General features: G+C 37.4%; 1 long non-coding RNA gene across 1 annotated transcript; it reads right to left on the bottom strand.

Moving 5' to 3' along the window:
- LOC112759077 (uncharacterized) lies at window positions 1–22,316 on the bottom strand. Its single transcript, XR_011874200.1, has 6 exons — window positions 22,063–22,316; window positions 21,343–21,470; window positions 1,067–1,118; window positions 513–771; window positions 345–419; window positions 1–253 (listed from the first exon to the last, which is right to left on the bottom strand). It is a non-coding gene; the product is annotated as an uncharacterized lncRNA (long non-coding RNA).
- Between the last annotated feature and the right edge of the window lie 4,172 nt (window positions 22,317–26,488).

The following is a 26,488-nucleotide window of genomic DNA, read 5'->3' as shown; positions in this document are numbered from 1 at the left end:
TATTACAAAAGATCTTTCTTGTTAACAATAAAAAATATTACAATATTCTACACCCACTTTACAAATTAAATCCAAAATATTTAAACACTAAATTGATTCAATAAATCAATTTTCCTATTTCTTCGATATGCTTACATTGCACAAACTTTCCCAATAGTAAAGATCAGTTCGACTGCATACAAGTATTTACAACAAAATAATAAAATTCATGCTAATATTAACTTGAGGAATTCAAGTGCTCCCTGTTTGTCATCTAACATCACAAGATAACACCAATTAACATACTAATTTTGCAGCCATATCATTCTCTTATATAACTGGACAGCAACCAGAAAATTTCTCACGTTTTTGAAGTATTGATATGCTGACAATGGTGCCCTATCCGGGATCAATGCAGAATCAACAGGACTCTCTACAACCTTAAAATGAAGAACACATTGTAGACATTAGTAAATACTAAACAAACAATAAGAGAAAAGTGAGTAAATTAAACTAGGATCTATCTAATTCACCTTGGGAACAGAAGATACAAGTGCTTCCAATAACCCAATGCAATAATTTACTGCACCTGAAACATCATGTCCTTACCACCAACATATTCATGTAAGACTGTATCCGTTGTTCATTCTCTGCAGCTTTATGTTTAACAATTTCTGAAAGAATAGCTTTGACATGCTCCTTGTTGAAAAGCATATATGAGCATTGCACGTAGAATGTATCCAGAAATTCATAGAGCTGATGTTTCTCACCAAGTAATTTAAACAGATCTTCCTGCATACAAAAGTTAATAAATAAATAACCAAAAGTAGTAAATGACATGCTACAAGCTGATAGATATATAACAATTTATGTATCTCTACCTAACAACTTAAGCTTTTAGGAGAGACAGTTTCATGACATGATATTAAATCTTCTATTACCAAAAGATATAGAGTTTGATCCTTATTGCTCACATAGCAACTAATAAATCACATAGAAATTCTACTTGAATAATTCAGAAGACAGGTACAAAAGAAAAGCGTTTATTAGTCACCAATATTTTTATTTCTATTACCAAGATCCATACCTTATCTTTTAGTCTGCACTGCTAGGATAGACACAAAAACTATGCTCAATGCCTATGCAAATAGAGATAAAGTGATTAGTTTTAAAATGATAAGAATATTACAATAATCCAAAAAACTGGTTCAAACAAATAAATTAAAGTATTAACCATACGATCCATGTAACACCCTAATATTCAAATCCTTATGCTCGAGTCATAAGTCAATGATATTACGGTGGTACGACTCTCAGGTGGATTTTTAATATATAAATATAGGTAATTTTCGAAAGGAGTATTAATCGAGAAGCCTGAAAAGAGTAGAAATAAAATCGCGAAGACGTATCACTCACGTTTCGACAACGAAAAGTTAAACTGCTAAGCCGAACGCGATATATGGACAAGGCATAAAGGAGAATAAGAGATAGATAACAGATAGATATTTATAGCATAAGTAAATAGCCACTAGTCGCGACCCGCGAAGTTTAGGCCGACTAGGGTACAATATGAAAGTAGATGACAACAGTATATCCTAATCTCTCCAAAAGAAAACATAAGAGCCTCTATAGGCAAGTTCCAAAAGAGTTCAATACATAATATAATCTTTTCAAAACAAAGGTGGAGAGATTCTAAGCAAAACACAAAGTAGAGAAAATAAATATCTTCGCCGTCTCTCAAACGAACCACAGCTCACTTCTGAGCACCTGGACCTGTATCTGAAAAACAAGAGATATATACGGAATGAGAACCCCGGGCCCATGGGTTCCCAGTACGGTAAAAGTGCCAAATAAATTCAATGTACTGCAATAAAAACTCACTAAGCATCCTAAACTTCTTCACCAATTATTCATCCTAGGTTCTCGCTAATCCATGAATAGGCAACTGTCATAAAGGAGTGCTAAATTCAATTCATGTTTCACATGTTTCCCAACTCGCTGACTCTTCCACGAATCAGACTCAGAATTATAAGCAAAATCATCACTAGTTGTTCTGCCTCAACAATTCTATATCAATACATCATACACTCGCCTGGAGCTAGTGAAACCACATCACTGCGTCTACCCAGGAAGCTCTAGTTATCTCATTCAATAATCATCATCATCATGCAATCGCATCATCAATTCATCCCATCAAGAACAGCCCTCACACCCACCGACACCAGCATGAGAGGCCTCTCAGTTGTACAAACACAAGCAATACAGGCAAGTAATACACAAATATGGTACAAGTAGAACAAGTAGCATATAGTCAGGTAACATGACATATATGATGTAGAAATCCAAAACAAATGGCAAACCCAAACAATTCAAACATATGCAAATGATGAATGCCTGTCCTATGGCTGATGATATTATCTGTCGGTTATATAGCCAACCCGACATGTCCTAGTAGCTAACCATTGGATAGAAACACCCATTGCGGAGCATGTAGGTTTGAGCTACAACCCCCTTGCTACTACCCGCTCAACCCAGAGCCAGTGGAATAACCACTACTGCGGCTACTACCCAGGCGGGTGTTTACAAGCTCAACCTGGAGCGAGTGGATTCACCACCACTGCCGCTACTACCCAGGCGTCACAATCTCTGACCTGGAGCAAGTGGGACGAACCACAACCCTTGCTACTACCCAGGGTCTCAATCTCTGTCCTGGAGCAAGTGGGACGAACCATAACCCTTGCTACTACCCATGATCTCAAAACATACATTCGTTCAGTTTAGAAGCAATCATCATTGTTATCAAATCTCAAACATTAACCTGGAGCAAGCGGGACGAACCACCACCTTACTACTACCCAGGTATCACAAATACACATGTGTTCAAAACTCCATAATTAAACTCATTTATCATAAACATCCTTTTCCGTCTCATACCCGGATCAAGTGGACAACGCCACTGCCTACTACCCGGGGTCACACATCACATTTCAACCTTTTTTCATTGTTATCCATGTAACACATTCATTTATCAATCATATAGGCATTTATACTCAGCCATAAACAATAATGGCCTTGCCGTAACCCGGCAATAACTCAGCCATCCGGCCCATGGTTCAATCAAGAACCGGCCATTTATCAATAATTATAGCCTTTCGGCTCATGGCTTACACGGTACTTCCACCGTCACCCTCCATATCTCATATAATCATATCTGATCATCATTGATCTTAACCTTTTCCCTTGCTTCACTCGCAAGTTACCACATCCCCTAGTTCCTTCCTCATTGCTAGGCATATCATAATGATTTAATACCTAAGGGATGAGATTGGAGGCTTAGAAGTATGAGATTTGGCTTTAAAAACTCAAAAACCATCTTTGGCATGAAAACAGGGCCACGCGTACGCGCACTCCACGCGCACGCGCGGATGGCCAAAAACTCATCGACGCGCAAACGTCATACGCGCGAACGTGCGGGTTGAAAAATATCCAAACGGCGCGCAAGCGTCAGCCACGCGTACGCGTGGGTGCTCTTGCGCCCAGGCACAAAACTGGCACAACTCTGGCACAACTCTCTGGAAAATAGCTGGGCATTGGGTGCAGTGCATCGACGCGCACGCGCACACCACGCGCACGCGTGGATGGTGCCTTCTTGAAGAACGACGCATACGCGCCAAGTGCGCCTACGCGTGGTGGGTCATTCTGCTAAAAATTTTCTAAGTTAAAAGCTGCAGAATTTACAGATTCAACCCCCAATCTTCCAACGGACATAACTTTCTCATTTTAAATCATTTTTCACCCGTTCTTTGAACGGCATGGACATCCCGGATCTAATTTCATTTCTAAACAGATTTGGCACAAAACAGAGATCCGTAGTCCAAGTTATGTCCCGTCAAAGTGTGCCCAAAAACCATGTTTTCATACAAAACCACAAGGTGCCATTTTCAAAACAAGCAATTTTCAACTCTTTTCAAAATCAACCAAAACATGCCAATTTCAACCCTTTTTAAAATCAATCAAAATGTACCAAAATCCACATCAAGCCATCCTCAACTCACACATTGACACTTTACCAAAAATTTCCAAAACCACATCCAGCCATTTTAACACTTCTCAATCAAATGGCTAAAGGACAAACACAATATCTTGTCATACATCCTTCCTCATCCCAATTTCCAATAATACCATTTCCAATCAACCATCATTATACATAATCAATATCATACTCACTATCACGTGATTTCACCCACAAATCAACCTTAATCATTCCCCAAGCATATATCACAACATACATATCTCTAATGCATCATCATACCATCAAGGCATCAATAATCATAATCACATATATGATCACATAATATATCTCAACCGAACCAAACATACCTCATCTACATAAATTCACCCAAAATTACCAAATTCCACACTTCAACTTCTCAAACCTTATTATTCAATAACCAACCTAATCATTCATATATTCATTATCTGAAATTCATCCAATCACTTGTGCCATCATACAATGCACACATCGACTTACCTTTCTTAACTCTTTCCGGCCTCCGGCCCAAAATTCACGGCCTCCGGCCCAATTTTCACAATTTAAATGCATAAACCACAAAATCAATACTCATTACCCAGTGATGACATGTCAACATGTCATGTTTTTCTATGCTTTTTCATACAAGAAATTTATGATTAGTGCTTAAATATTGCATTCTTTGGTGCTTAAATGGTATATTTCTTTGATCTTTTGATTTGATAAACTTTGTAGGAAATAAGAAGAAAAAGAAGCAAAAAGAGCACAAAATAAGCTAAAAAAGAAGAAAAGAGGAATTTTGGGCACACTTTGAAGTTGGAGCACACTTTGGAGGCTTAGGCCACGCTTTTAAGAGCATGGCCCATGACCAAATCAAGGAAGAGAAGCATGGCCCAAAGGAAGAAAAGCGTGGCTCAAAACAAGGAGCAAGAGCACAAAGCTCTTGCCGAGAGCTTTAGAGCTCTTGTGGAGAGCTTTACTTCAAATAATCAAAAGCCAAGCTCTTGCCAAGAGCTTAAAAGCTCTTGCCCAAGAGCTTTTTCGGGCTTGCTTCAAGGAAAATGAGCATTGGAAGCAAAATTTTCTCTAAGTTAAAACCTGGGCGCTCACAGCATGACCATGCCTCCTTCAAAGGGCTATAACTTGAGCTACAAAAGTCCGATTGATGTGCTTCCAGTTGCGTTGGAAAGCTGACATTCAGAGCTTTCCAACGATGTATGGCAATCCATATTTGGCATAGAATTGAGGCACGAGTGAAAGGAATCTTTAAGGGCTAAAAACAAGCAAAAATGAATCAAAGTGCTTCCACCAGGATTCGAAGAGGGATACCAAGGGAAGACACTAGGCGCTACTCTTGTGCCAAGGAAAATGGCCAGCAAATGCTTCACCCAAGACTTTAAGCTCTTGCAAAGAGCTTTGTTCTCTTGTCACAAGGAAGGAACGTGCGCACACTTTGGCAAGGAAGGGAACCAAAGCTCTTGGCCAAAGCTCTTGCCAAGAGCCGAGCTTTCCCCTGGGAGGTGGACCATGGGCCAAAATTCAACCAAAATTCCAATTAAATTCAATTCTTCACCAAATTGAATTGAGGCCAACCAAACCCATTTCTCTTTAAATCCAAAGCAAGCAAAGCCCACATCATCACTCAAAGGCACAAGAACAAGCTAGAATTAGGATTTTCATTTAATTTGTTTTTCATTTCAATGTCATTTTATTCTGTAAAAAGCCTATATAAAGGCATCACTCTCATTTTCAAAAGGGAGCTCGATTAGAAAGGAGGCTAGCTCCAATAGGGACTTGTGCACTCTTTAGTTTTCATTTTGCTTTCTCTCTTAGTTTTCTTTTCTGTTTTTAAATTTTGGATCAAGAATTGAAGGAATTCTGTTTCACTTGATCTGAAATCTCTTTATTCCTCTTCTGCATAAAATCTGAGTTTCCTTTATTGCTTTCATCTTCTTTTTCTTCTGCAATATTGTTTTCTTGTTGGATCAAGGAAGGATTTGAGATCTAGACTTGTTTTCTAGTCTCTTCCACTCCTGAGATCTTCAACCTTCTTTTAAATTGCTGCAAATTAAGCATAGTCTTTCTGTTTTCATTCTTCAAGCAGTTTTACTTTCTGTTGCATTGCTTCCAATTTACATTTCCTGCAATTTACAACTCTTGCAATTGCTCTAAGTTCTTATTCACTGAAATTTTGCTTCTCTGTTTACATTGCTTCCAGCACCCAGCCCTTTACATTTTATGCAATTTACATTTCTTGTCATTTAAGATTCTTGCAATTTACATTTCTTGCTCTTTAAATTTCAATGCAATTTATTTTCTGTAACTTCAATTTCTCTTGTCATTTACTTTCTGCTGCTTCAATTGTCACTCAAATCACTCAATGTTAGCTTGACTAAACTAATCACCCACTGAAGTTGCTTGATCCATCAATCCTCGTGGGATCGACCTCACTCTAAGTGAGTTTTACTACTTGATACGACCCGGTACACTTGCCGGTGAGTTTTTGGTGTTTGGAAAATTCGTTTTTCCACAAAAATACCATCAAGTTTTTGGCGCCGTTGCCGGGGATTGATTTAGATCAACAATGATTAAGTGGGTGAGAAGTCTAGATCAAGCATTTTCTTTATTTTTGTTTTCTGTTTTAGATTGAAACCAAGGTGTTTGAGTTTTTGCCTCACTAAGAAATTCTCATCTCTGATATGAGCAATTTCAATTTTCCTTGGTGTTGTGTTTTCCAAAATTCAAATGGAGTTCAACTCATCTTATGATCAAACAAATTTTATGGGATACTGCCCACCATCACCAATCTCTAATGGTGGCTGGGAGTATCACCAAGAAAATACAAATTCTAAGCACTCCAATCCATGGAGAATTGCTTCAGAGACACAAGATGAGCAAGAAAATCATATGGGATATCTTCCTCCACCACAAAATGATGCAAGTTGCTATTCTAATGATGGCTGGGGGGAGCAAAACCAGAAAATATTTGAGAGCCCATATTCCACTTATCAAGAGCCATCTTCACTCGAACGTACTATCAATTCACTTATACAAAATTTTCCAACCTCACCTTCCAGTTTTTCATCTGAAAATTCTTCATCACTGGACTTTGTCTCCACACAAAATCCTTGCCAAAACTCACCATCCACACAAATTTCCATGAACCAAGACCCCTCAAAGCTTGAAACCATGTTTGAAAGACATGAAAGGGAAGTACAAAGATCATGGAAAGAACAAGAGAACTCCTTCAAAAACATAGAAGTGTTGATCAATCAAACGCTAAATGAGAAGGAGGAGGTGGACGAGCAAAATGAAGATCCACTTCAAAAATCCAGAGAATTGTTGAAAAGACAAGAACAATTCATGAAGGAACAACAACAATCCTGGAGAGAACAAGAAATCCGTCTTCAGAAGATGGATGAGCAATTGGAGAACATAGGGAAATGCTCAGAACCACTAAGCAAGGAAAATAAAGACCGATTGATGGATGTGAAGGATAAAGTGGAAGAACAAGATGAGGAGGCTACTGAATCAAGTGAACTTTCAATGAAGAATGAGGTGGTGGAAAATAAAACCACACTTGAGGTGACAAAGGAACATGAACATTCACAACCCTCACAAACTTTCCTTGAATCTGTGATCGAAAAATATGAAGAGGAGATAAAGAAATCTTGGGAAGAACAACAAACCTCCTCCATAAAAGAGCTATTAAAGCAAATGTTGAGTGCAAGGGAGGAAGTGGAAAAGCAAGAAAGTGAGGAAGTCATTCTAGAAAAGTTACACTCAAGTGAGGCAGAGAAGCACATGAAGGAAGAGTTCATGGAACCACCAATTCAAAAGGCTCTGGATGAATACAAGACTCCAATAATCACACAGCAACCAAGTTTTGAATTCAAAGGAGTGAAGGCAACTAGCAAGAGCACCAATTCTGTCCCTAATCCAGCAAGCAAGCTCAATCAAGCTATTTACAAATGGAAGCTTGCTGAGGAAAGGCCAAGACAAGGGACACTAGCTGAATCTTTCCCTCATTTGAGGTCATTCCTCTTAACAAACTGGAAGAAGAGGAAGAAAGTGAAGAACAACATGTCAAGCTAATGACACTAAAAGAGCACTTGTTGGGAGGTAACCCAACCATAGGTAACATTTCTTCTCTGCTTTGTTTTCGTTCTTTGTTTTGTTTAAATTCAATAAATTGGCATATGGTTACATTCTAAGTTTGGTGTTGCCTTGCAACAAATTGTTTTCAATCTTTTTGGATGATTGCATCGAATCAAAAATGAAAGTGACACACCAAGATTCTAAGTTTGGTGTGCCACTTATTTTCTATGCAATTCATTCAAGCAACACTACTTGTCTGCATAATCATAATGCCTCTGCAGTTTTATTTCTCTCTTTTAATTTGACACTTTTTCATTCTACTGTCTTTAGTCATTTTTTTTTAAATGCTCTCATTTTAGTTTGCTTATTCACTATGTTTGTTTATACATCACCAAGAGAGCTTTATTCATGACAAATTCTTGACTTGGTGATTGTACTTAACAAATAACAGTTTCATTTGCTTAGTTTTAATTCAAATAAATTGACATATGATTACATTCTAAGTTTGGTGTTGCTATGCAACAAAATTTGATTCAAAATCTTACAAGATACTTGCATTAATTCCAAGTGAAAGTGTCACACTAAGTTTGGTGTGCCACTTATCTTTTATGCAATGTATTGTGCACACCTTCTTATCTATGCAATCAAAATGTCTTTGTCTCTTGTGCCTTGATTATGATCTTTAATTTTGCTTGCTTAAAACACATGTGCTACTAACATTTCATTGTATAAGACATTCATGATCCATCTTAGCCCCATAGCCATTGTTCTAATTGTTGCTTGAGGATGAACAAGTATTCTGAGTTTGGCAAGGGAAAGGGAAGAATAAGAGGAAAATGACAATAATAGAGAAGATGGACTACAAGGTTGTAAAGTTCCTTTTCCTCTCCTTTGTTTCCAGCACTTTATTTTGCATGATTGTCTTTATATTCTCTGTATGCATGTGTGGTATGAATAAGCATAGCTTGAATATTGATTTGTAACATGTTGCCATGCCATTATGACTACAAACTTGAGTTTTGTAAAGCTTAAAGCAGTAAAGCATCATGATCATAAACAAACAAGGCATTAAAGAAGAACTTAGCATGTGCATACAAGTATTGGAAAGCTAGTATGATTAATTGTTGCTCAATTGCATTGGATTTTATTTAATTGAAGTTTTTATCTAGTACATTTTGTGAAATCTTTTGAAAATCATGAAAACCTTGAAGAAGCAAATACAAATTAAGGCAAAAAAGAAAAAGGGAAAGAATGAGAAAGCTGAAGGCTCTGAGTACCAATGACAATATGTTAAGTACTTGTGGTGTTTATGTATCAAGCCAAATGCTTGAAAACAAAACACTTAGAAGTCAAGGCTAGGCTCAAGTGCAAAAGCACTCCCTCAAAGCTCAAGGTTCTGAGCATCAATGATTAGAGAGTCAAGAAAAGAAAAGAAAAATGAGCTTAATGAAGTCCTCTAATTCAAATGCTTGTGGTGCTTATGTATCAAGTGGTAATACTTGAAAACAAAGCATTTAGAATCGTAGCTTTGTTATTAACTCATGGGGCAAAGCACCCAAAAGGAGAAGCTAATAAGAAAATCAAAAACTTGTTTCAAGGAAGAAAAATAAGGAAAAGATTTCATAAATTGAGCTAGATAGAAGCATCAATCATTTACATCTCTTTTGTGATTGTAGCATGCTTAGAAAACTAGCCTACCATGAACATTAACTTGCTATTCTTCTTACCTTGGATTGTCAATCTTAATTGCATGATTCTTTTCTTGCTTGGGGACAAGCAAGGTTTAAGTTTGGTGTTGTGATGACATGTCAACATGTCATGTTTTTCTATGCTTTTTCATACAAGAAATTTATGATTAGTGCTTAAATATTGCATTCTTTGGTGCTTAAATGGTATATTTCTTTGATCTTTTGATTTGATAAACTTTGTAGGAAATAAGAAGAAAAAGAAGCAAAAAGAGCACAAAATAAGCTAAAAAAGAAGAAAAGAGGAATTTTGGGCACACTTTGAAGTTGGAGCACACTTTGGAGGCTTAGGCCACGCTTTTAAAAGCATGGCCCATGACCAAATCAAGGAAGAGAAGCATGGCCCAAAGGAAGAAAAGCGTGGCTCAAAACAAGGAGCAAGAGCACAAAGCTCTTGCCGAGAGCTTTAGAGCTCTTGTGGAGAGCTTTACTTCAAATAATCAAAAGCCAAGCTCTTGCCAAGAGCTTAAAAGCTCTTGCCCAAGAGCTTTTTCGGGCTTGCTTCAAGGAAAATGAGCATTGGAAGCAAAATTTTCTCTAAGTTAAAATCTGGGCGCTCACAGCATGACCATGCCTCCTTCAAAGGGCTATAACTTGAGCTACAAAAGTCCGATTGATGTGCTTCCAGTTGCGTTGGAAAGCTGACATTCAGAGCTTTCCAACGATGTATGGCAATCCATATTTGGCATAGAATTGAGGCACGAGTGAAAGGAATCTTTAAGGGCTAAAAACAAGCAAAAATGAATCAAAGTGCTTCCACCAGGATTCGAAGAGGGATACCAAGGGAAGACACTAGGCGCTACTCTTGTGCCAAGGAAAATGGCCAGCAAATGCTTCACCCAAGACTTGAACCATGGACCTCAAGGACAAGTAAAGCTCTTGGGCACAAGAGCTTTTAAGCTCTTGCAAAGAGCTTTGTTCTCTTGTCACAAGGAAGGAACGTGCGCACACTTTGGCAAGGAAGGGAACCAAAGCTCTTGGCCAAAGCTCTTGCCAAGAGCCGAGCTTTCCCCTGGGAGGTGGACCATGGGCCAAAATTCAACCAAAATTCCAATTAAATTCAATTCTTCACCAAATTGAATTGAGGCCAACCAAACCCATTTCTCTTTAAATCCAAAGCAAGCAAAGCCCACATCATCACTCAAAGGCACAAGAACAAGCTAGAATTAGGATTTTCATTTAATTTGTTTTTCATTTCAATGTCATTTTATTCTGTAAAAAGCCTATATAAAGGCATCACTCTCATTTTCAAAAGGGAGCTCGATTAGAAAGGAGGCTAGCTCCAATAGGGACTTGTGCACTCTTTAGTTTTCATTTTGCTTTCTCTCTTAGTTTTCTTTTCTGTTTTTAAATTTTGGATCAAGAATTGAAGGAATTCTGTTTCACTTGATCTGAAATCTCTTTATTCCTCTTCTGCATAAAATCTGAGTTTCCTTTATTGCTTTCATCTTCTTTTTCTTCTGCAATATTGTTTTCTTGTTGGATCAAGGAAGGATTTGAGATCTAGACTTGTTTTCTAGTCTCTTCCACTCCTGAGATCTTCAACCTTCTTTTAAATTGCTGCAAATTAAGCATAGTCTTTCTGTTTTCATTCTTCAAGCAGTTTTACTTTCTGTTGCATTGCTTCCAATTTACATTTCCTGCAATTTACAACTCTTGCAATTGCTCTAAGTTCTTATTCACTGAAATTTTGCTTCTCTGTTTACATTGCTTCCAGCACCCAGCCCTTTACATTTTATGCAATTTACATTTCTTGTCATTTAAGATTCTTGCAATTTACATTTCTTGCTCTTTAAATTTCAATGCAATTTATTTTCTGTAACTTCAATTTCTCTTGTCATTTACTTTCTGCTGCTTCAATTGTCACTCAAATCACTCAATGTTAGCTTGACTAAACTAATCACCCACTAAAGTTGCTTGATCCATCAATCCCTGTGGGATCGACCTCACTCTAAGTGAGTTTTACTACTTGATACGACCCGGTACACTTGCCGGTGAGTTTTTGGTGTTTGGAAAATTCGTTTTTCCACAAAAATACCATCACCCAGTACATCAAATTCTCAATACACCAATCATACAAGGTCACAAAATTCTCAACCCAATCATTAATTCACGTTACATATCAACTATGCATATTAGCACCAACCATTTACATAATCCAAACTTAATCCTAGGGGCATCTAGCTTAGGAATTCTCATCACAACACATGGTACTTAAATGAAACTTAAACCGTACCTCTTGTAGCCAAACCAATTGAGCCTCTTTTTTGGAATTCTTCACCAACCTTAGCTCCAAGCCTTACCAAAGCTCCTCAAGCAATACCAATCTCCCAATTGTGCACCAACATCACCAAATACACTAACATAACCAATATCACATACATACATCAACTTAGGGCTCATAAAAATGACAAATTACAAGGGTTTGAGCACTTCTTACCTCAGCCCATATGAAGTAGGGATAGAACCCACTTAGAATCCATGTTGGAGTATCCCTAAACACCCAAAATCACAAGATTTCAATACTAACTACTCAAAAACGTGTAATAGTGGGGAATTTCGAAAACTGGGCAGAGATGAATGGAATACTTACCACCAAACTTAGATAGAATTGTAGAGGGTGAGAAGAGCGACGCGTGGCCATAAACGGCTCTTCAATCGGAGCTCCGTAGCTCAAGTTATGGTGGTTTGAAGATCAAAGAGAGTTAGGTTTTCTCTCTTCTCTTCTCTCTTCCCAATTTCAGCGCCCAACACCCCTTCTTTAGGGCAAAATGAGCTGAAATGCTCATAACTAATGTTTATATATGTTGGGTCTTGGGCCCACTTAGGCCTGGTTCACTTATTTTTGTCCGTTGGCCCAATTTTGGACCAAAACCTTTAAGATTAGCGCTCTAAATCGCACTTCAAATATTTCTACCTCCCCTAATTATAATTCCTCATTTCTTAATCCTACTTACTCATAATCAATTTTCTCAGCTGCAGTACCAGACAGGTCTCAGCCGGTACTGCCGGTCAAAATTCCACTGCGCGCTTTTACGCAGAAAACTATGTCTTCCGACTCAGAAAAATTCACTGAATCCAAATATCATATTTAAATCATCAAATTCCAATTGCCAAATCTTCCAACCGTATTCGCTCCTATTTAACTTATTATTTAATTAATTTCAGTTAGACCGGGTATTACATTCTACCCCCCTAACAGAAATTTTCGCCCTCGAAAATTCCATCCATCACTACGAGTACGCGCACGTAGTATGCCTTTATATCCAACACATAACAGTTCCAAGGTCTTTTTACTCTGCACGCTTCCGTTGTTGCGCTCTGATTTCTCTATCCCTGAGAGTCTTGGTCGTTCATTCAACGCCGACCAACAGCCTCGTTCCTTACTTTTACCGTCTCATCAACTCACACCTTATTAAATCTCGAATCATGTCATCAATAAGATTGCCATCATCGTTAATCATAGCCATTATCCTACATCACTATAATCAATCAAAGGTTTCTTCGTTTTTAGAATTCAATGAGTTTGGACTAACAAGCTGACAAACCCTTAAGAATCCGCTTTCCTTTAATAATCTATATAAAGCTTTCGAGACACATCTCTTTTGTTGAAGTTACTCAGATCAAAAATCATTTTCAAAAATATAACCAACACTCCTTCAAATTCTTGGGAAAAAATTTTTCAGCAGCACCTCCCTAAAAATTGGAGTTTACCACCCGTCACGGGTTCCTCAAACCAATCTCAGTACCGCATCAACATTTCAATTTAATGGTTTTCACATTCGTCTTTCAAAACCAATCATTATAAATCCCAAACTAAATCCAAGGTCACTATGACCAAACATCATAGTACTCATCTCTCAAATACGACAACTTGCACTCTCTCATCATCTAAATCAGATTACGCATCAATGATAATTTCCTCATCCATTTCAGAACCATCAAGGCTCACAGTCACAATTAATTCCAATTATCTAGAATCATTATATGCATAAGCTCACTAAATTTTTAAGTACTCAAAGCATAAAGCATTTCTAATCATACCCCACTTTTCCTTATTATTACCATACTATGCTAATGCTTTAGCAAGCTTCCACTATGCCACTTTGATTTCTCGTCAAGTATTAGTTTCATCACTTATTTCCTCAAGTACTCAACCACAACTTAGCATGACTGGCATTTCAAATCAATGTTTCCAAATCCATCATTTAGGACCGTACCATTCCTTATCTATTTAAATCAAAGGAACTAAAAGTCACGGGTTCAATCCGTTTCACCAAGAATCCAGAAATCAACCAACTACATAACAAACATAACACATCATTCTCAACAGAAAATCATTTACATCTCAGGCATTTATCCATTTGTATTAAGGTAAATCCTTACTCGGACCATCTGGTTTACTTCTCAGTATAATATTAAGCTTGACATTCCCAGTTTTACTGTACATGCGATATTATAAAATCACGCACTATCCTTTAAGCCTGATTATTGCAATTACCTCAATCTTACTGTCGCAATCGGCCCGCATCCTAACTCTTTCCTTGTTGGAAATTTCTTGATACATGCCCTGGTAACCCGCACTTGTAACATACACCTAACCCCAATCGGCACGGCCTATATGGGTGATAACTTCCGCATCTCTGACAGCTCAAAACATCAGAAGCAGCCGCTGCCCATTTTCCCTTACCGTTTCTTTGGGACTCCTCACTCTTCGTAAAGTTATTCCGTCCTTGGGGAAAGTGTTGTATAAATCCTCTCCCCTTAAACTTTTGACCCCTTGTTGGGTATTCTTGATTGTGCTCCCTGCGGTGGGACTCCCGACGGTCATTCTTCGCCTCAACAGCCTTCCTCACACATTCTTCAGCAATACGGCTCTTGTTCACTAACTCTGAAAAAGTTCGGATCTCCATTGGTCCCACTGAACTTAAGTTGTCGCTCCGGAGCCCTCCTTCATACTTAATGCATTTTCATTCCTTGAAGCCTCCCGGAGCTCCTTGACACATGCGGAAAAACCTGAATAGCTCCTCAAATTTGTCTGTATACTCAGATACGGACATAACACCTTGCTTTAGCTGCAGTAACTCCAATTCCTTGGCTGTCCTGGCGGAATTCGGAAAGTACTCCTTATAGAATTCCACCTGGAAGGCATCCCAAGTGATATGATCATTCCCCTGTTGCAGGAGACGTCGAGCCCCTTGCCACCAATACGATGCTTCCCCCGTGAGTAGATAGGTAGCGAATTCAACACGCTGCTCTTCAGGCACCAACTGCACTTGCAGTGCTCGCTCCATGGCCTGAAACCAAGTATCAGCTTCAGTCGGATTGGTGGTTCCCTTGAACTTAGGTGGATTAACTTTTAAGAAGGTTGCCAGTGTCATCGGGCCCTGAGCTTCCCTTCCGCCATTGCCATTATTGTTCATCTGTTGCCCAAGAGCCTCCGCAGTGACCTGCATAGCAGCAGCCATATTCTCCAACACCGCCATAAGGTTTACCGGGTTATTCGGGTTGATTTCCGGTTCCTGCGCATTAGTACGATCTCTTTCACGTCCCCAACCAGGTCCACGAGGTGCCATCTGGTTCCTATACACACCAAACAATCGATATCAAGTTGATCAGTCTCAATATCGGAAGTATAGTGCTTCAAAGTACCAAAGGTACACTCATGGACTTCATGCTAGATGTATCAGTTAGATACCCTAACTAGCACAGGCACAGACTCAGAGTATGCATTGAAGCATAAGCAGTTCCATCCCTCAGGCTCACGAGGACGAACTGCTTTGATACCATAATGTAACACCCTAATATTCAAATCCTTATGCTCGAGTCATAAGTCAATGATATTACGGTGGTACGACTCTCAGGTGGATTTTTAATATATAAATATAGGTAATTTTCGAAAGGAGTATTAATCGAGAAGCCTGAAAAGAGTAGAAATAAAATCGTGAAGACGTATCACTCACGTTTCGACAAAGAAAAGTTAAACTGCTAAGCCGAACGCGATATATGGGCAAGGCATAAAGGAGATTAAGAGATAGATATTTATAGCATAAGTAAATAGCCACTAGTCGCGACCCGCGAAGTTTAGGCCGACTAGGGTACAGTATGAAAGTAGATGACAACAGTATATCCTAATCTCTCCAAAAGAAAACATAAGAACCTCTATAGGCAAGTTCCAAAAGAGTTCAATACATAATATAATCTTTTCAAAACAAAGGTGGAGAGATTCTAAGCAAAACACAAAGTAGAGAAAATAAATATCTTCGCCGTCTCTCAGACGAACCACAGCTCACTTCTGAGCACCTGGACCTGTATCTGAAAAACAAGAGATATATACGGAATGAGAACCCCGGGCCCATGGGTTCCCAGTACGGTAAAAGTGCCAAATAAATTCAATGTACTGCAATAAAAACTCACTAAGCATCCTAAACTTCTTCACCAATTATTCATCCTAGGTTCTCCCTAATCCATGAATAGGCAACTGTCATAAGGGAGTGCTAAATTCAATGCATGTTTCACATGTTTCCCAACTCGCTGACTCTTCCACGAATCAGACTCAGAATTATAAGCAAAATCATCACCAGTTGTTCTGCCTCAGCAATTCTATATCAATACATCATACACTCGCTTGGAGCTAGTGAAACCACATCACTGCGTCTACCCAGGAAGCTCTAGTTATCTCATTCAATAATCATCATCATCATGTAATCGCATCATCAATTCATCCCATCAAGAACAGCCCTCACACCCACCGACACCAGCATGAGGGGCCTCTCAGTTGTACAAACACAAGCAATACAGGCAAGTAGAACAAGTAGCATATAGTTAGGTAACATGGCATATATGATGTAGAAATCCAAAACAAATGGCAAACCCAAATAATTCAAACATATGCAAATGATGAATGCCTGCCCTATGGCTGATGATATCATCTGTCGGTTATATAGCCAACCCGACATGTCCTGGTAGCTAACCATTGGACAGAAACACCCATTGCGGAGCAAGTAGGTTTGAGCTACAACCCCCTTGCTACTACCCGCTCAACCCAGAGCCAGTGGAATAACCACTACTGCAGCTACTACCCAGGCGGGTGTTTACAAGCTCAACCTGGAGCGAGTGGATTCACCACTACTGCCGCTACTACCCAGGCGTCACAATCTCTGACCTGGAGCAAGTGGGACGAACCACAACCCTTGCTACTACCCAGGGTCTCAATCTCTATCCTGGAGCAGTGGGACGAACCACAACCCTTGCTACTACCCAGGATCTCAAAACATACATTCGTTCAGTTTAGAAGCAATCATCACTGTTATCAAATCTCAAACATTAACCTGGAGCAAGCGGGACGAACCACCACCTTACTACTACCTAGGTATCACAAATACACATGTGTTCAAAACTCCATAATTAAACTCATTTATCATAAACATCCTTTTCCGTCTCATACCCGGAGCAAGTGGACAACGCCACTGCCTACTACCCGGGGTCACACATCACATTTCAACCTTTTTTCATTGTTATCCATGTAACACATTCATTTATTAATCATATAGGCATTTATACTCAGCCATAAACAATAATGGCCTTGCCGTAACGCAGCAATAACTCAGCCATCCGGTCCATGGTTCAATCAAGAACCGGCCATTTATCAATAATTATAGCCTTTCGGCTCATGGCTTACACGGTACTTCCACCGTCACCCTCCATATCTCATATAATCATATCTGATCATCATTGATCATAACCTTTTCCCTTGCTTCACTCGTAAGTTACCACATCCCCTAGTTCCTTCCTCATTGCTAGGCATATCATAATGATTTAATACCTAAGGGATGAGATTAGAGGCTTAGAAGTATGAGATTTGGCTTTAAAAACTCAAAAACCATCTTTAGCATGAAAACAGGGCCACGCGTACGCGCACTTTACGCGCACGCACGGATGGCCAAAAACTCATCGACACGCAAACGTCATACGCGCGAACGTGCGGGTTGAAAAATATCCAAACGGCGCGCAAGCGTCAGCCACGCGTACGCGTGGGTGCTCTTGCGCCCAGGCACAAAACTGGCACAACTCTGGCACAACTCTCTGGAAAATAGCTGGGCATTGGGTGCAGCACATCGACACGCACGCGCACACCACGCGCACACGTGGATGGTGCCCTCTTGAAGAACGACGCGTACGTGCCAAGTGCGCTTACGCGTGAAGGGTCATTTTGCTAAAAATTTTCTAAGTTAAAAGCTGCAGAATTTACAGATTCAACCCCCAATCTTCCAACGGACATAACTTTCTCATTTTAAATCATTTTTCACCCGTTCTTCGAACGGCATGGACATCCCGGATCCAATTTCATTTCTAAACAGATTTGGTACAAAACAGAGATTCGTAGTCCAAGTTATGTCCCGTCAAAGTGTGCCCAAAAACCATGTTTTCATACAAAACCACAAGGTGCCATTTTCAAAACAAGCAATTTTCAACTCTTTTCAAAATCAACCAAAACATGCCAATTTCAACCCTTTTTGAAATCAATCAAAATGTACCAAAATCCACATCAAGCCATCCTCAACTCACACATTGACACTTTACCAAAAATTTCCAAAACCATATCCAACCATTTTAACACTTCTCAATCAAATGGCTAAAGGACAAACACAATATCTTGTCATACATCCTTCCTCATCCCAATTTCCAATAATACCATTTCCAATCAACCATCATTATACATAATCAATATCATACTCACTATCACGTGATTTCACCCACAAATCAACCTTAATCATTCCCCAAGTATATATCACAACATACATATCTCTAATGCATCATCATACCATCAAGGCATCAATAATCATAATCACATATATGATCACATAATATATCTCAACCGAACCAAACATACCTCATCTACATAAATTCACCCAAAATTACCAAATTCCACACTTCAACTTCTCAAACCTTATTATTCAATAACCAACCTAATCATTCATATATTCATTATCTGAAATTCATCCAATCACTTATGCCATCATACAATGCACACATCGACTTACTTTTCTTACCTCTTTCTGGCCTCCGGCCCAATTTTCACAATTTAAATTCATAAACCACAAAATCAATACTCATTACCCAGTACATCAAATTCTCAATACACCAAGCATACAAGGTCACACAATTCTCAACCTAATCATTAATTCACGTTACATATCAACTATGCATATTAGCACCAACCATTTACATAATCCAAACTTAATCCTAGGGGCATCTAGCCTAGGAATTCTCATCACAACACATGGTACTTAAATGAAACTTAAACCGTACCTCTTGTAGCTAAACCAATTGAGCCTCTTTTTTGGAATTCTTCACCAACCTTAGCTCCAAGCCTTACCAAAGCTCCTCAAGCAATACCAATCTCCCAATTGTGCACCAACATCACCAAATACACTAACATAACCAATATCACATACATACATCAACTTAGGGCTCATAAAAATGACAAATTACAAGTGTTTGAGCACTTCTTACCTCAGCCTATATCAAGTAGGGATAGAACCCACTTAGAATCCATGTTGGAGTATCCCTAAACACCCAAAATCACAAGATTTCAACACTAACTACCCAAAAACGTGTAATAGTGGGGAATTTCGAAAACTGGGCAGAGATGAATGGAATACTCACCACCAAACTTAGATAGAATTGTAGAGAATGAAAAGAGCAACGCGTGGCCGTAAACGGCTCGTCAATCGAAGCTCCGTAGCTCAAGTTATGGTGGTTTGAAGATCAAAGAGAGTTAGGTTTTCTCTCTTCTCTTCTCTCTTCCCAATTTCAGCGCCCAACACCCCTTCTTTAGGGCAAAATGAGCTGAAATACTCATAACTAATATTTATATATGTTGGGTCTTGGGCCCACTTAGGCCCGGTTCACTTATTTTTGTCCGTTGGCCCAATTTTGGACCAAAACCTTTAAGATTAGCGCTCTAAATCGCACTTCAAATATTTCTACCTCCCCTAATTATAATTCCTCATTTCTTAATCCTACTTACTCATAATCAATTTTCTCAGCTGCAGTACCAGACAAGTCTCAGCCGGTACTGCCGGTCAAAATTCTACTGCGCACTTTTACGTAGGAAACTATGTCTTCCGACTCAGAAAAATTCACAGAATCCAAATATCATATTTAAATCATCAAATTCCAATTGCCAAATCTTCCAACCGTATTCGCTCCTATTTAACTTATTATTTAATTAATTTCAGTTAGATCGGGTATTACAATCCATGTACTATCTTAAAGATAAATTCTAGAAGAGGTTCAACTTACGGTGCCAATAACCGTGTGAGGCCTGGAAAACCTATAGAAAGCATCCAATAAATTTTTAATAGAGGTCAAAATTCTTTTTGAATCAAAACCTGGAGGTTCAGATTCAAAAGATTGTCCAGAAGGCACTTTCACAATATATTTTCTCTTACATTCTTGGCATGTAGGCCCTCCCTCAATGCGTTCACAACGAAATACTAAACTTGATTGCTTAAACCTCAAAAAATTAAATTCTTTTTGGATCTTCTTTTTCGGCCATGAAGCTGCTATTGGTGCATATGAACCTAGAGTACCAACTGGTGGATGTTAGTAGCAGGGACAACAAAGAACACCTCCAAATAGAAATTATTTCTTCTTGTAAAATAAAACATAAGAAAGAATCTCCTAAGAAAAAATTTCATAATTATTGTCAAAGGGAACAGCTAGGACCCTGTGAAGAGAGTCAATTACTCAACTAACTGATATCATTATCATAGCCACAGTGTCATACTCATACCACAAGTAAAATTAAAAAGAGTATTGCTAAACTGCTAATAATCATTAAATCATGACAACTGAAGATTTATATATTCATAAATGGTTCTATTTTTCTTTTTTTATTCATGTTTATCAAGTTTACTGAAACAAAAAAAATAAACAATTAAGCTAAAGAGAAGTATAGGTATGGGTCTATATGAGATACTGAACATTATTAGTAATTACTGTTGCACTATGGTGTCATAGACAAAAAGGTATAGAACATTATTTCTCAAAGTGTTCCATTTTATTAGTACAAAATAAAGCAACATTAGAGAAATTATAGTAGAATAGTCTCTACTTTAAACACCAAAGAGACTAACGTGGATATTATTATTGTCACAAAGGCCAAATCAAATAATGCAGGACTATGTCAAAATCTGTGATCCTCTCTTCTCTCTTTAATTCTTCCCTAACCATGCCAATCAAAATTACAAAAGGAATGTGATATATATATATATACACGCCACCCGTGTGTAGGTAGTTCCCTCTTTAAATTTACTTATTTTATATATAAGTTTTTTTAATCAAATTATATATATATAGTATCATGCATTCTGTGTTCCAATAACATTTAATTAATTAGAAGAAGGAGACAAGAAAATAAGACAGCTAGAAATGAACCACAACGAGATATACATTGAACCATTACATTGTATAATTAATTACCTCCCTAAGTAGTAGTAGTAGTAGTAGTAATAACTCCACTTTAAGAACTTGAAGACGATGCTTCTTGTCTTGATTCTCTCAAATATTGAAGGAGAGTTTCAGCCAGCAAAGCCAGAAGCAAACATAAGCTTGAATACGAAAGAGGACAGCAAGGAAGAGGGTCATGAAATATTTAAAAACTAGAATAATAATAAACTAAATAGTAATGCGCAAGTTTTCATTTAAAATTGGTGAGTAACTATTACATGCTCACTTCATAATCAAATGATAATCACAGTAGTGTACCTATATTCACTGAGACAAATTCACAAACATGTTCTACTCATAGTTCACCTCAAACAAACTATCCCAAATTTGAAGATCAATCCTTAATCCTTTCTTCCTCACTACTTTTCTTCCTGTCACATTAGATGCCAACCCCTTAAACAACTTAATTAAAACCTAAATCCAAAACCTAACTACTAAATAACCAATTAAATATCTAAATCAACTAATAATTATTAAGTGAAGATTAAAGAGGATTGAACACAGTTTCAGAAACAAATACTAAGAAAGAAAAAACAAAGAGAGAAACAAGTGCAAGAAATTGAATATAAACTATAAGGATCGAAAGATTCGAGAAACTAGGTTGAAGCACGATTCAGATCTCAGTCAAAATTAGCAAGGAATGAGAAATTGAAAACAAAGTGAATAGAATGAACGAAAAGAGAAAATTCTTACCAAAATTGAGATCGAAATCGAGAAGCGAATCAAAATTTCGAGAATGATTCAAATCGCACTGAAATCGCAAAACCTTGATCGAGAATAAGAATATGAACCGATTGAGGTTAATGATTTGGATAGATAAACTTGATTCAGAAGAGAACGAGAAAGAAATTGATTTGGATAGATAAACTTGATTCAGAAGAAAACGAGAAAGAAATTCGATCTCGATCGTGAAGAAAATGAACTGCAAAGAAGATGCGTTCAAACATAAAACTTTAGTAACGTTGCCTATTTGGTAACGTTTGTATCTGATGTTTATTTTTCTTTTTTTAAAAAATTATATTTTCTAACATTTATTTTATAAATGTTGTTAAAAGTATAATTTTATTAGTATAACTAACATTTTAAAAAGTGTTACATAAAAAGTGTTAGTAAATGTTAAAATTCTAGTAGTGCAATAAAATAATTTTTCATGGTATAAATATTATAATTAGAAAGATAGGTTTATATACTTCGTTCATGTCACATCCTTTTTATTTATTTGTCAACTTTAAATATGACCAATTTTTAGGATGTCATTGCTTGGATATGCTGGGTGCAAAGGAAATTGATCCAAACTGGTTGGTCGAACAACAGAAGACAGAAATTAAGATTATGAAAGGGTGGATCACCCAATACTATGCTGATCTTAATTAGTGCATTCAAAGACATAAAAATTTCAAAGCAAACCATTAAATTCATGTGAGGCCTTTATTTGTGAAACTCAAACAAAGAGTTATGCTCTACTAATGATTATCCAATTTTTCTATACTTCAATCTTCATCAATATATTTTTATTTTTGTCTCCATAGTATTGCCTCGAGGCAGAAATCAAACGAAAATTTAAAAGAGCCAGTTTTTAAACTTATTTTATTTACTCAAACTTATAATAGCTTTTTTCCTGGACGATAAAATTTATATAACTGTGTTGGTACAAAAAATAGAATTCTTTTTTCGATAAGGGAGCGTTTCGACTGCTGATGGTTTTGACTACAGAAAAAGTGTTTCGATTATAAAAGTAGAAATAGGTAAGCTGAAGTCGAAAAAAGAGGGTACAAAGAGAGTCAAAGTCGAAAGGTAGTTATTGCCTTTTCTTGAGCATCAAGACTTGCTATTCGACCTTTAGATTGAGTAGAGAACATGGGTGCAAAATTTGAGGAGAAAGCTGAAGAAAACATAGGATTTGAAGACCAAAAAAGACATGGGTGTCAAAACTTGGGGACAAGATTCTTCTTGATTAAGCAAAGTTATGACTGAGAAAAAGAAGGAAGTAAGGTAGTGAACAACATACCCATGAAATGTCCATCTCCATGATCTATAAATAGTAGAAACTCAGAAGAGTTTTGGGACTTCTTCAAAAAATACTAGATCATCACAGATAAACCTCTGCCAAAATTTCCAATCCCATCGATGCAACAGAAGAGCATGGAGTGCAAGTGCATGTGAGTGTTAAAAGCCAACTTCTAGTTTCCTTTTGTTTTCTATTTAATCCATTTTCTTTCATTTCTTTACATTTTTATTGTTATTTTAGTTTTCTTAAAACTCAAATTTTTACACTTTCATTTATTCAAAGTTTTCTTTATTTAATTATTTATTTCATTATCCATTTTACTTTATTTGACATAAATTTGCTACTAGTATTTCGACGCAATTTGTTTTAACACTGTTACTAAGTAATTCTCGGGTTGAGCTCACTCTTTTTAAGAGCAGTCGTATCTACTTCCCGAACTGAGATCTTGATACAAACTCAATTTGACACTCTGTCAAGAGTACCAAAGATTGAGTCAAACAAATTGGCATGGTGATGAACCCCATTTTTAGGGTTTATCTTGTGCTTAATTGAGTGGATTTTATCCACTAAACTCACACTTATTTATATAATTCGCATGTTTTACATTTTCCTTCCTAATTTCATGTTATGATTGAAAACATGCTTTTTGGCCTTAAACTCGCTAATTTTAATTCCCTCTTATTACCATTCGATGCCGTGATATGTTTACTAAGTGTTTTCAGGGTTTATAGCGTATGAATGGCTTAGAGGATGGAAAGGAAGCATGCAAAAGTAGAAGGAATACAAGAAATTAAAGGAATTGCTAAACTGTCAAGCCTGACCTCTTCGTACTAAATCGACCATAACTTGAGCTACAAAGGTCCAAATGAGGTGGTTCTAGTTGCGTTAAAAAGCTAACATCAGGGGCTTCAAAATGATATGCAATTTTCCATAGTTTCCAAGCAGTTAAGTGACACGCATGCGTGCATTACGCGTACGCGTGACATGCGCCACGTGCAGAAATTACAGAAGACGCTGGGGGCGATTTTGGGCTGGTTTTGGACCCAGTTTTCGGCCCAGAAAACACAGATTAGAGGTTAAAGAGTGGGGGAATCATTCATTCATTCACATAACATTCATTTACATAATTTTAGGTTTTAGATGTAGTTTTCTAGAGAGAGAGAGAGGCTCTTTCCTCTCTCTAGGTTTTAGGATTTTAGGTTTAGTTCTTCTCAAATTCTGAATTTTATCTTATTGCAATTTAGTTTCTCTTCTACTTTTATTTGTTCTAGTACTTTAGTTTATCTATTTCTCTTGTTGATCTCTTTATGTTGCTATTTTAGTTTATGAATTCTCATGTTAGATTTGATTTCCCTTTTAATGCAATTTGAGGTATTTCATGTTTATTGCTTCTTCCTTTATTTGTTATCATTGATGCTTGCAATTGTTGGTTTTAGTTTTTACATTCTCTATTGTTTTTCTATGCTTTTACTTTGCACCCATCAAGTGTTTGATGAAATGCTTGGTTGGATTTTAAACTAGCTTTTTATGTTCTTAGCTTAGATTGAGTAATTGGAGACTCTTGAGTTATCAAGCTCCTTTGTTGATTGATAATTGAAAGTTGCTAGTTGATTTGAATCCCTCTAAAGCTAGTCTTTCCTTAGGAGTTGACTAGGACTTGAGGTATCAAATTGATTTATCCACTTGACTTTTCTTCATAATTAGAGGTTAACTAAGTGGGAGCAATGGATAATTGATGTCACAATTGAGGAGGATAATGAGGATAGGACTTCTAATTTTCATACCTTGCCAAGAGCTTTCTTAGCTATTAGTTTACTTTCTTGTCATTTACTTTCCTTGTTCCTTATTTCAAAAATCCAAAAAAATATACTTTTCCATAACCAATAGTAACATACTTCCCTACAATTCCTTGAGAGACGACCCGATGTTTGAATACTTTGCTTATTATTTTTATTGGGGTTTGTTACTTGTGACAAACAATTTTTTGCATGAAAGGATTCTTTGTTGGTTTAGATACTATACTTGCAACGAGGATTTATTGAGGAATTCTAAACCATCAAAAATCTAATTAGCACATGGCCAGTGAGATCTTGGGTTAAGTAATATGTCAGAATTTGCATGGAATTATGCAGTGGCAAATTGATAATGTCTGATAGAGCCTCGACTTCGACAGATACATTGAATCATGATATTGGAAATTTTACAAGAGGTCCTGAGACAGAGGGCGTTCCATCTATTAGTACCCTTAGTCAACAAACAACTTCAATTGTAATAGAAGGGATTCCAACAGTTGTACCCATTACATAACTTCCATATGAGTTGCCCCTAAATTATTCTCAACCTATAGAAAATTCTAACATGGAAAACACAGGAGGTGCTACCATAAAGAATAACCTTTTGTATAATCCAGCACCACTCCCAGGATATCTCTTCATCGGGACATACCATTATAACCCTGGCATGGCAAACTATAATGCCTATCAACACTTAATGAATAACCCTCCATATTTGGGAATTGTTCCCATGTCACAACCTATTCTTACAATGTCAAATTTCACTTCGACACAAGGTGTACCCAGAATACCAAGAGGAAGGACACGTGCCTCTATATTCCCAGAGATGTCGAGGCGGATTTCTGTCGAGACATCATCGACTAATACGGTCAAATCGTTGGCCGTATTTAGACAACAAATCGAGGACATCTATCACGATTTATTAAATATGCTAATTCAATAGATGGCTACGGTGTTAAACTCCATGTTAGAAAATAACAATACTAGAATAGAGCAAGATGCTCGATGAGTCGGCGATATTGCAAGAACAATTAATCAACCTTTTACTCAGTTATTGGGAGTCACGTTAATAATCCTCCTCTAATGTTGAATAGGGAAAAAGATCCAAATAGGGTATTAAATGAAACCAGAGCAAACAATGCTGCTCAAACTTATGGCCAAAATATAACTCAAGCTGTTGAGCAAATCCTGAATAGAGCAGGGTTAAATATAGGGGTGACAAACCAAATTTATTTTATATCTCACATTTCAGATTATGTATTGTAGGCTGAATTTTTCAGGGGAATCAAAACTCCTAAATCTCTTACAAATTTTTCTA

Source organism: Arachis hypogaea, chromosome 16 (genome assembly GCF_003086295.3).
Source record: "Arachis hypogaea cultivar Tifrunner chromosome 16, arahy.Tifrunner.gnm2.J5K5, whole genome shotgun sequence".
Lineage (NCBI taxonomy): Eukaryota > Viridiplantae > Streptophyta > Magnoliopsida > Fabales > Fabaceae > Arachis > Arachis hypogaea.
This window is presented reverse-complemented; position numbering and strand designations above follow the sequence as displayed.